This window comes from Phoca vitulina, unplaced genomic scaffold, assembly GCF_004348235.1.
Source record: "Phoca vitulina isolate PV1807 unplaced genomic scaffold, GSC_HSeal_1.0 scaffold12, whole genome shotgun sequence".
In the NCBI taxonomy this organism is placed as follows: Eukaryota; Metazoa; Chordata; class Mammalia; order Carnivora; family Phocidae; genus Phoca; species Phoca vitulina.
The window spans coordinates 18650551-18663353 of record NW_022589715.1 but is presented as its reverse complement, the minus strand read 5'-3'; the positions used below and the strand labels follow the sequence as shown (position 1 = coordinate 18663353).

The 12803-nt window shown below is 38.7% G+C and overlaps 1 protein-coding gene across 1 annotated transcript in view; it reads left to right on the top strand.

The window, feature by feature from the left end:
• The first annotated feature begins 273 nt into the window (after window positions 1-273).
• Window positions 274-12803, top strand: part of CTNNA2 (catenin alpha 2) — a 1077601-nt gene continuing 1065071 nt past the window's right edge. The window contains exon 1 of the mRNA XM_032410576.1: window positions 274-652. The gene's annotated coding sequence lies outside the window, so the exon portion shown is untranslated. The remainder of the gene's footprint in view (window positions 653-12803) is intronic.

Sequence of the window (12803 nt, the reverse complement as noted above, 5' to 3'; positions counted from 1 at the left end):
TACTCGGCAACCCCCGTTCCTTCCTGCCCCCCACCCACCGCCCCAGGACCTCTCCCGCACGGTGTCTCAGAAACCGGTCCTCGCGGCTTCCGGCCACTCAGCTCCGGGTCCCCGCCCCGAGGCTAACGCGGTTGTCATGGACACGGCACCTGCGCCCTTCGGCGGTGCCCCTTCGCCGCCATCCCCTCCCCCCACCTGCGGCTCGGAGCTAGCCTCGCCTCCCCAGCTCCGCCCCTGCCCCTCCCGCTCGGCGTTCCCTAGGCCGCGCGCGCCCGCGTCCCCCCCTACCCCGGGCCTCCCCCAGCCCCGCGGAGCCACGGGGACCACGGGGGGCGCGCGAGCGAGCAAGCGGCCGCGCTTGCGCATTGGCCACCTCCCCTAGCGGCGATCCGGGCAGCTGCCGCTCGCGCTTGGGCAGGACGCGGGGCGGGCGGGGGGAGGGGGGAGCGGCTTCGCTTCCAGCCCTGAGTAAGGCGGAGACCCGGGCTGGCGGGCGGAGCAGGAGGCACCGCACCTCGGCCAGAGGCTGCTGCAGCAGCTGCTGCCCTCGTCCCCGCCGCCGCCTCTCCAGTCCCTTCTGTGATTACCCCTCCAGCTGTTGGGAACGGGCGAGAAAGAGGAGGAGGCGAGAAACTCCCACCGACCCACAGAGGTGAGTCTTGGGCAGAGCATCCTCCATCCTTGCCTGCCTCCCTCCCACCCTACCTCCCTCCCATCCTCTCCATCCTCCCCTCCCTCCTCGCTCCCAACCCTCCCGCCCTCATCCTTCCCAACATCCCTCTCTCCTCTCCTCTCCCCTCCTTTCTCTCTTCCAGCCTTTCTTTCATCCCTTTCTTCCTCTCTTCCAGCCCCACTTCCTTCCCACCCTTTCTTTCTTTCCTCTCTTCCTTTCAGCCACTCGCCCTAGAGAGCAGCTCTGCATCCTTTCCTCTTTCCCCCCCTTTCTTCACCCCTTTCCCGGTGGGAGATCCCTTGCTTGCTACAACTGTCCGGATTCAGGGGCTTCAGAAAATTGGGCACATATACTGAGAGATACACTCTTGCACAGCGGATGCCCTGCAGGTCCCTACATTATTTGTATTAAGGGTCAAGTTGGATAGAGTACTGGGACCTGGAAGGAGAAGAGGGTCGAAGAAGAATCTGTGGATTTGTGCAGTATTAGGGGTGGGGGTGGGGAGGATTGTCACTTAAACATGTTGCCAACAACCCCCCACACCCCCTTTTAGCAGTTTCTTTTTTCCTCCTGGGAATTACATATTCCCAGCGTGTGTCTCACTAATTTTAAATTAGCAGCTTTCCTGCTTTGATAGTCTCTGTGAGAAACCACAAGGAAAGAAGAAAAGAGAGGAAGAGAACAAGAGAGGAAGAGGGGAGGGGAAAAGAAGGGTGGTGGCAGTGGACGCTTGTATCCTTTTCCCCTAGGCCTCTTTTGATTGATATTTTCAAACCACCCGCCTAATATTTGTCTTGGAATTGAACCCGTGTGTCCTTAGTCCTGTCACTATCTCCTTCAAAGGCAGAAACTCTCTAAACTTTAATGCGTGTGCCCCATAGCATTATTTATGGAATGTTTTGGTCAGCATACAAACACTGAGGTAGATTGATCTGGGAAAACGGAGCAGAAGGATGGCAGAGATGCACTTTTGTTCATTATGTGTTAACTTCTAAAGGAGGACAATGGATAGATAGTTTTTGGAGTAATGAGGTTATACTTCACAGGCTTATAAATATACTATTTTTAATAACATTAGTCGCGTTATAGCCTTTAACAGATATTCTTAGCCCTTCTCATCCACCTTACAGGAATTGTAAAGATCTTTGAAGAGAAACATACTGTGTAATTGTGTTTGTGGTTTACACCAATGGAAAAGTTGAATTAGCTCTGGGACCATTATTAACAATTTAAAATTTCACTTGGTTTTGTACCACTTAGTTTCACTAAATGATATATTTCACTTTGCTTTCTTTAGCTTGCATTCTAACGCCTTCCATTATATATTAACAGTAATTTTTCTGTCTTCCTTTTTGCAAGCATTGCTGCTGAAAAGTTTATTTATACGTGGTGGGACAACCATGCCTCAGAATGTTTAGTGTATTCATCATTTTAGAAAGCTCCAACAAACAATAAAAGTATAAATCAGAAATGGAGTATTGGGAAGCTTGTATTTTGCCATATCTATATTCTCTTTTTAAAAAAAGGCAACAAAAACCAAAAACCTTAATATCCATAGAATAGCTGTATTTTATGTTTAATGAGTATGTGGGGAGGAACTGAAATTAATGGTGGATTCAGTGAAGCTGACAGTAAGATGCTGTGCTGTGGAGCAAATTATTGATTTCTTTCTTTTCATTTAAATTATTTTATGTCAGTAGTGCAATATGCATTTTTGCATTTTATGGGAATGTAAAGTAGGAGTTGAGATGAAGAGAATTACCTTGCAAAGTGATTGAGTGCTGATTTGGTGAAGAGCTGACACAGTTAATCATCTGAATCAGTTTTGGGGAAGTAGGTGTCATTAGGAATGATGGACCTACCCCCTGCCTAAACTCCCCTTGATAGGAATGCAATTCCATTAACGGCTTGGCTGACTCTTAGGACATGTGGCAGAAGCTTGGTTGAATTATCAGTATTACCAACATCCTGATGCAGAATTGCAGTCAACCCTGTCTGTATTTGAGTGGTTACATTATTTAAAAGTGAACACAATTGTAGATGGGAGTGTTTTTGTATTGTTGTTGTTCCTTTTCCTGGAATGCCACGAAGCTAATGAAAGACTTTGGTAGTAATTGTATATGAATAAAATAACGTTAGTTTTATTCTAATTTACTCTCAAATGGCTTTTCCCCTTCCAAAATCTCCACTGCTCTTTCTTGGTGGGGCTTCATAGTTGAGAGTGTGTGGAGGAGGCAGCCCCTCGGTCAGCCCTGCTCTTTCTTATTGCAGTTTTGCTACACAGAGTGATGTGAGTGTGTATCTCAGTTTTTAATAATGTGCTTACTATGGAAAGAAAGTTACCTTTTATTTGTCTCCTTTGTAAACATTTGTCCACTTAGTGAAAACAAAATATGCAAGTTTATTAAAAAATAGAAGGTAAAATGACATCTGTTTACAGTAAGATTTTGAGAAAGATGAGTACAATTAATAAAATATAAAATAGAAGAGGAACTAGTATCTTCAAAAAGCAGCCAGCTACTCTGACCATAATCAGTTTGCAGATAAAGACCGACTTCCTTTGAGGAATTTCATTTCTGGAAGCTTCTGCCTTTAGTTGACTGGACCTTTAAGAATGTAGGGTACAGATAAAGGCCCAACAGAACATTTAGTGGATGCTGTAGGAAATATTCTGGGTACATTCTCCATGCCTCCCTCACTCAGAGCTCTCCAACCCTATGGTATGAGGTACTGGAAGGAAGTAAAAGATACCACTCTCTTTGACCTTAACTTACAGTCTGGTTGAGGAGAAAGGCATTTGCATGAGGTCATGTTTCACAACGTCAAACAAGATCTTTGGAGAGAGCTTTAGATTTAAGTGCATGCTTTACTTAAGTCGTAGAGAGTGTTGTACCCTTGCTTACTATTTAATTCTTTTTCTTCATCAACAAAATGGGAATTTTAGTAGACTCTGATTCATGGGATTGCTTTAAGAGTTAAATGTGTTAAGCACAGTACTTGGTACAAACAATGTGTGTATTGGGTAAACATTATTGTAATCTGGAGAAATGATTTTAAAACAATCCAAGACAACATATGATTATGTACTAGAAAGAAGTGAGGAGCAAGTAAGTGCTAGAGGAATTCCAAACAGGACAGATGTTTTTGTGGCTGGGGAAAGATTATATTCAGGAGTACCTCTGGAGCTTGGACAGATACTCCTGAGAAGGGTTTCATGCAGTGTAGGTACCACAGCTGGAACAAAAGCAGAAAGAGAAGAAGCAGCAAGGTGTGTTTGGAAAGACTTTACTGGAATATTTGGTGAGGGTTTATTAAAAGGTATTAAACATATATAGTCAGTATAGTTACACTATCCCTTGAGATGAGACAACTTGTTGTAGTGTAGGATCTATTTTATTATAGAATGTTCAGGACCCAGGGAGTTTGTATTAGTTCCCACCCAAAGCCGGATCCCAAGGCACAGAATCCAAGGTTCCAGGTCACAGTGAGGACGCAGACTGTTTTTGTTTTTTTTTTTTTTTTTAATCTCTTTTCTTTAAATTTCAAGGCAGAGGGTAAACTTGACCTTTCTAAACAACAAAGGCTCAATATTGTGATTATCACAACTCTCTCTTGTTTTGCCTTAACCCAAGAATATTCCAGCACTGTATCTTGGAGAATAATTTCCAGGATTATTTTATTTTGACACATATGAAGCTGGTAATTTTAGGGTAATTGTATCTCCAGAAACTTTATTTTTATTTCATTGTTGACTTTTCCTAATAACAACAACCCCCTCCCTTTTTTTGGTGTTCAAGATTATTAATGGTTCTGTATGGATTATGCTATTTCAAGTGTTTTCCTGGGAGACAAAGCTGTGATGACAGCAGAGGGTCTGTTTGGGAATGTGCACTGAGCAAGTTAAATATCTGCACTGCACGCATGGGGTGCCATGGCTTCTTGGCTACGTCTGTTGGTGCACTTCTATTTTTGGTTGGTGTCATTAACTATTTTGAAATATATATCCATGAAGCAGTTACCCAACAGCATAAGTGATATGAATTGTGTTATTTTGTCAGAAAAAAAATGAAAAGATTTTCAGAAAATTTTACCTGCAAGTTCAAAGTGTTAGTATTTATAGTGCTCATGTTTAATCCATTTTTAGTAGATTGACGCAATTTGATTGCTTTATCCAAAATAGTAAAATGCTCCTTATATTTATATTTTCATAGTTTTAATAATACAGAAAATGTTCTTATGAATATTATGATATGTAGTTATAAACATAAATGTATTTCCAAAAGCTAGCAGTCTAACAGACCAGAGACTGTAGCATTTTTATTTTCTATTTTGAGGTTTATTCTCAGTATTTTGATGTTTTAAAGATTCAGCAGACCTAAATAAAACATTTTCAAATGTATGACTTTTAGTCAGTTCCATATTAAAGCACCAGTGATTTTTGACAGACTTTACTTTTAGACATTTTTATTTTCCTCGTAAGTGAATTTTTACCTTGTAGATGAATTCTAATTCAACCACAAATACGCATTCTACAACTCTTTGAGATTTGAGATTATTACCTGTAACACATTATTAAAAAACACAAAGTGATAGTCTGATTTTATAAAGCTTAATTTTATAGGGCTTTTGTTCCTTTTTATTTCAAGGCTGTATCTGCATGTACAACTCTTAGACTATTATTTTTCAGTTGTGAAGACAGTGTGCATTAACAGGAGTGAAATAAGCAGTTGTCTTCCCCTGTAAGTTAAGGTGGTGACCAGATGGAGAAGTGGAATAAAGATGAGATAAAATGAGTTTATTTTGTTTCATCTATTGAGCTGAAAGGGGTTTTCTCTATTTTTTTTCTGTCATGCTAATTCAATCCACATTTTACTTGTTTAGAAGTGTACACGCACATGCACATATATTTCAGTTAACATTCTTCAAAACTAGATCAGATTAAAAAACACGTATGTAAAATCAGATGTTGGTTTTGCATTATTTTGCTATCTTTCAGTATCTTGCTATTTTGTTTATTTGCCTTTTGGGGGGGAACCAAGTAATATAGCACCTGTGGGAGCTGCCTGATTGGGATCAAGATCCAAATCAAGTAATAACCCAGCTTGCTTCAACATTCCTACCTTAAAATAATGGACATGCCACCAGGGATGAGGTAAAATAAATAACGTTATAAGATCCTAAGGACTGTAGAATCATAACTGAAAATTAAAAGGACATTTCTGGTATGTTAATGTTGTCTAAATTGGGCTTATGTTGTTCATTACATATCTGCAGTAAATCCAAGATCTTTTTTATAGTACCTTGATGTTTCACAGCCAAAGTCATGAACTCCTGATAGAGATATGTCGGTTCTCCCACAACATAACCAGAAACCACAGTGATTCCATAAATGAGTAAAGGATCTGATATTCTCATCTGATTTTAATTGTGATTAGATGAAGATTTGGTACGAATCCACTTTCACAAGTTTATCTTAAATTCAAAGGCCTGAAAGCTGTTGTTAAATATCATTAATACATCTTTCAGTAAAAAGTTAGAAATCCTTCTTAACTATCTTGGAGAGAGATAATAGTCTTCAGTTATTTCTGGGAAAGGGGATCCCATAATTCTTGAGAGTTTATCACTTGTCTTCATTTTCTTTCTTTAGGCATTGATACTGGCCAGAGTAATTCCATAAAATACGCTCCCCCCTCCCATAATATGCAGAAATAGCATAAAGAAGTATATACAGAACTTGTTGGGGATAATGTTTGCATCTAAATTTATCTCAGTATTCACTTATGCTTTCTTTGTATTTTTTTTTATCCTATTACCTAGCGTGAATTTATTCAACAGGTTTTTTGTTTTTCATTTTTCTAAATATCTGCTCTGTGCGGAGCACTGGGCTAGAGATTGTAATTTTATAAAAGCACCAAATCAGGAATCAGGACACCTCAGTTCTTCCTCGAGGTTTTCAACTGACTAACTAGTTATATGACTAAACAAGCCTCACATTCTCCAAGGCTTGTTTATTTAGTCTGTATTTTAAGTAGCTTGGACTATATGTTACAGAGAGTGTTTTCTAGCTATAAAATTCTATAATACTACTTGTGAATTTCCCTTAAAATTTCAAAGCATAATGATTTATTTCTCACTGTGTCCCATTTGTTTTTTTCTTTTGAAACATAAACTGCTGCTATATGAGAAAAACCTTCATCTTCAGTGGCATATGCTTTCCCTTTCCTGAGAAAATTGCAAATTTAGCTTCACAGAGTCTCTGGGCCAAGGGAGAACATTGGCACATTTCCCTTTCTTACCTTTCCATCCTTCCCTCTCTCTCCTTTTTATTTTTTTAAAAATTTATTTATTTATTTTAGAGAGAGAGAGAGAGAGAGCATGAGCGGGATGGGCAGAGGGAGAGGGACAGAGAATCTCAAGCAGACTCCACGCTGAACACAGAGCCCGACAGAAGGCTTGATCTCACGACCCTGAGATCACGACCTGAGCCTGACCTGAGCTAAAACCAAGAGTCAGACACTTAACCAACCGCAACATCCAGGACCCCCTCTCTCCTTTTTAAAAATCCTTCCTGGACTGAAGGTACATGTCAGTTGCTACCTCTATTCAGGGACTAGTCCGACTTGTTTGAGTAATGCCACTGTCTTGGAAAGACTCTATGGCATTAATGAATTTAGAATAAGGTGATATTTATTTAAGAAATTATATATGCTCCAAGGTTAGTATTTGTGCCTTAGGCACAGTAAAGTCTTGCTTATCCCCTAAATCCTATCCCATAGGACTGTGTGGTCGCCGGTATTTCTAACAAACTCCCATTAAAATTTTTAAAATCAAATTTGTTGAGGTATGTTTTCTATATAATAGAGTATATCCATTTTTTTCTTTTATTAAAGTGTAGCTGGCATATAATATTATATTAGTTTCAGGTGTACAGTATAGTGATTCAACATTTATATATGTTACAAAGTGATAACCATGTCAAATCTAGCTATTCTCTGTCACCAAGCAAAGTTATTACATATATTCCCTATTTTGTACATTTATCCCTCTGTTTTATTTGTTTTATAACTGGAAGTTTGTACCTTTTAATCCCATTTCCCTATTTTGCCCATCCCCTCACCTCTGGCAACCACTAGATTGTTCTCCCTATTTATGAGTCTGTTTCTGTTTTTTTGTTGTTGTTTATTTGTTTTGTTTTTTATATTCCACATATAAGTGGAACTGTATGGTGTTTGTCTTTGTCTGGTTTATTTCACCTGGTATAATTCCCTCTAGGTCCATCCATGTTGTCACAAGTGGCAAAACTTCGTTCTTTTCTTATGACTGAGTAATACTCCAGTGCATGTGTGCGTGTGTGCGCATGCGCGCGTGTGTGCGCTCATTCATCTCTTGATGGACACTTACGTAGCGTCTGTATCTTGACTATTGTAAATAATGTTCCAGTGAACATAGGGGTGCATATTTCTTTTCAAATTGGTGTTTTCACTTTCTTTGGATAAATATCCAGAAGGGTAATTGCTGGATCACCTGGTAGTTCTACTTTTAATTTTTTGAGGAACCTCTATATTGTTTCCATAGCAGCTGTGCCATTTTACATTCCCAACAACAGTGCCTAAGAGTTGCGTTTTCTCCACATTCTTGCCAGCACTTGTTATTGCTTGTCTTTTTGACAACAGTCATTTCGACAGGTGTGAAATAATATCTCATTGTGGTTTGGATTTGCATTTCCCTTATGACTTGTGATCTTAGTGAAAAGACACATCTTTTCATGTGTCTCTTGGCCATCTGTATGTCTTCTTTGGAGAAGAAATGTCTATTCAGGTCCTCTGCCCATTTTTTAATTGGATTGTTTGTTTGTTTGATACTGAATTGTGTATTTCTTATATATTTTGGATATTAACACCTTATTTGTTATATCATTTGTAAATATCTTCTGAGTAAGTTGTCTTTTCATTTTTTTGATGGTTTTCTGTTCTTTGCAAAAGCTTCTTAGTTTGATGAAGTCCCATTTGTTTATTTTTGTTTTTGTTGCCCTCGTTTAAGGAGACAGATCCAAAAATAATGCTCAGGCCAATGTCTAAGAGCTTACTGCCTATGTTTTCTTCTAGGAGTTTTATGGTTTCTGGTCTTACATTTAAGTCTTTAATCCATTTTGAGTTTATATTTGTATATGGTATACAAAAATTGAGTTAGTTTCTTTCTTTTGCATGTGGCTATCCATTTATTGAAAAGACTGTCTTTTCCCCTTTGTATATTTTTGCTTCCTTTGTGGAAGATTAATTGACCATATAAGGCTGGGTTTATTCCTGGAGTCCATTCTGTCCCAAAATGCATCCATTTTAAGTACTGTTGTGTGTTGACAAGTATACCTATGTAACCACCACTGCAATCAAGATCTAGACTATTTCCATTGCCCTAAAAAGTTCCCTTCTGCTTGATCTGCTTTATTTCCCTGTTGATTAGTTTTTCCTGTTCTAGAAATGGATATAGATTGAATCATAGAATATGTACTCATTTTTGTCTCCTTTAATTGAGCATAATATTTTTGATATTTGCCTATGGCTTTGAGTATATAAACTTCAAGAAGAAAATATCAGAGAAAATCTTTGTGATTTTGGGGTTAGGTGATGGTGTCTCAGGTAGGACTCAAAAAGCACTAATTGTAAAAAAAAGATAAAGATAAGCTAGACTTTTTCATAATAAAAAAAAACAAAAAACCTTCTCTTAAGAACACAAGATTTGCTAGAATTGTGTATCTCTATTTCTATCTCTGTATATTGGACAAAGGACTACTTGTCCTAACTGTATATAGGACTCTTGCATCTCCATAAGAAAACAAACAATCCAACTAAAAGATGGACAAAATATTTGAAGATACATTTTACTAAAGAAAATAGACGATGGCCAATGAGGACATGAAAAGGTGTTTTACTCCATTATTTGCCCAAATAATGCAACTTAAGCACAATATGATACCACTGTACAAACACTAGAATGGCTAAATTTAAAAAGACTGACAATATCAAGTTTTGGAGAGGGTGTGAAGCAGCTGAAGCTCTCATACATTGCTGGTGGGAATGCAACACTTTGGGAAACAGTTTGGCAGTTTCTCTTAATGTTAAAAATACTCTTACCATACAACCCCGGAATTCCACTTCCAGGTGAAATGAAAACATATGCAGAAAGACTTTTACATGAAAATTAATAGCAGCTTTGTTCATAATAGCTTCAGACTAAAAACAACCCAAATACCCACCAAATTCCCATTTTAAAGTTACTCTTTAAAATAGAGAACGAAACTGCTGGTATATATATTTTTGAAATTGTGCTATTTGCTCTAAGCAACCTGGCAACAGAGGAAAGGGAATACATTCAAAAAGATTTGCAAAAGTAATAAGAAATCCAAAGGATGGGAAGGGCCAGCTGTCATACCTAGGCTTGATTTTCCCTCTCTTCCCTTGTCTCTGCCCCCTCTGTGTCTAGACCTCGCTGTCCGCCAGTGCGTGAATGATGGTCACCGCAGTTCTAAGCCCACCATCATGCCACAGCAGTGTTTCTTCCAGAAAAATGAGGAAACCTTTGCCAAAAGTCCTTCCTTATCTCTTATCTCACTGGCCAGTGCTGGATCACATGGCCGTCCCAAATCCATTCAACTGCAAGGGGAAAGGGAATACCCTGCATGAGAGTTTAGGCTAATCAGGATCTCCTGGCTGGGGATGAGGTCAGCTTTCCCTGAAGTGCATGGTTGTGTGTGGGAAATGAAGGGGACAGATGAGCTGAATGGCAGTTCTATTAAGGAAAAGGAAGGGGAAATGAATGTTGGATAAGCGAGTTATAATTTGATTTAGAGGCCTGCCATGATATTCTCAGTCTTATGGAAAAGAGGTTGAAGAGGAAATCTAGGATTATAGTCATAGTTTGTTATTGTGGGGATGTGTGCAAAAACAGGTGGCAAAGGGTACCCTAGGAAAAAAGGGGGGAAGAAATTTTGATTCTAATGTATAGCATGAATTAGAGGAAGAAAGAACCTAGATCCAGGGGAATAATCCAAAGTGGGCAAGCATACAAATAGTGACGAGCAGCGCCAGGCACATTGGGGCCCATGGAGTTGGGACAGGAGGCGAAAGTCAGTGGTGGCAGTAGTCTGGAATCCAGGCAGGCAGACTTGATTGCAGTTTGCCCATCTGTGAAATCAGGACCTCAGGCAAGAAGATTTTCATGTTTTGCTTGTTAAGGCAGAAGCTAAAACAGTAATTATTCTTTCTTTCTTTTTTTTCTTTTTAGGTGTTGTCAACCACTTTAGATTCTAACTATATTGAGAATAGAAGCCATACCTTCATTTTGTTCTAATATTCCCATTACAGTCCTGGGCCCACATTAGTTTCTTAATAAATGTGAGCTGTTTGAATTGAGTCCCTGAACTCCCTCTACCTTTAAACAAATCCTATAGATGTCTGGTTAAACAAACGTAGCAGCCATTCATCAGATACTTTCTTACTGTTTGGGGGGACATAGCCCTGGCTCTATAAGTAGGATAGGGTACTTGACCTTACGAGTTGACAATCTGGCAGGGGTGGAAAGTACCTGAACAGGTTAATACCAGAAAGAATATGATAGAATGTGTAGTACAGTGTGGTACTGACTCCACAGTGGCATGGGCCAGAAGTCCAGGTGGACTCAGAATCAGAAATGTAGTTCTAGTAATGGATGGGAGAGAGATGGAGGAGGGGATGACCTTGCTGAGTACTTTTTAATTCAGTCCTGTCTAGGTCTGGGAACTGGGACAGGGCTGAGCCAGCAGGAAGATGGGATCAATGAGCACAGCAGTGGGAGAAGTGAAGTCACATCCAGGAGCACTGAAGCTGGGTTGCTGATAACTGCCCAGTAAGCAGCTGAGAAGTGGGACTGGAGTGAAGGGGAGAGGCTGGGAGTAGAGAAAGATTTTAGCATTATCTGCATAGAGGTATCTCAAGAATGTAATAACAGAAGATACATTGTTTCAAAAACAACATGTTTTGTCTTTTACACTTGCAGTAGTACATGCCCATTGTGAAACATCTAGAAAATAAACAGAAAAAGAAACTTGAAAATAAAAAATACTGCAATCCAACTGTCCAGTGAACATTTAGTGAATTTCTAGGTTTCAGCCCCACCACAAGTATATCTGAGTTTATCATGTAGAGGTCTCTTTAAGGCACAACTGAGATCATATGTATATATAATTTTGTGTTCCATTTTTTTAACTAAACATATGTAAACATTTCCTGGGATAATAAAAACTCTTCCTCCACGTTAATTCCTATGTAACATTACTTTGATTGGAATTTAAGTTTCTAGTTTTTGCTTATCGGCCTTCAAATATGGGTTGTGTCATGGGAGATGGACTTTGGGGCCCAAGGAGAGTGCCTTCAAGATATAGGTAGTCAATGTCTATGTAGCAAGATATATATTTTTATATTTACTGAAATGGTAACATGGTGTTCTATGCCTCATTTTCACATAGAGCATAGTGGGTAACTTGAGTATATACATGTAAAACATATATATATAATATGTGTAGTATATACATATATATTATATATGTTATATATTATATATTTATATCTATTGTATATTTATATATAATACATGTATATTTATATATAGCATATATATATATATATATATATATATATATATTTTAAACTGCTGCCTGTTATTCTATAACATGGTTTAACCATGGTTTATTTAATCCTTGTGTTTTCATGGACATTTAGTTTATTCCTGTTATTTTGCTATTTCAAACAAACATCCTTATACAGGTTTCTTGTCCACATGTACTAGTGTATTTTTTCTTAAAGGTAGACTGGTAATTGTAATTTTGAGCCATGAGGTTTTAGATTTTAATAGTTGATGCCTAATTGCTCTTTAAAATGGTGTACTACTTTACTTTCCATCGGCAGTTGGGAAGGTACATATTTCCTCAAACTTTTGCCAATACATGATAACTTTAAACTTGGAAAATTTTACCAATGAATAGGTAAGAATGATATCTTTGTTAAATGAATTTGTTTCTCTGATTTTTGGAGAGGTTGATTACTTTTTCATTTGTTTTTTGGCCTAATGGCCTAACGTTTTGCTTCAGCTGTGATAA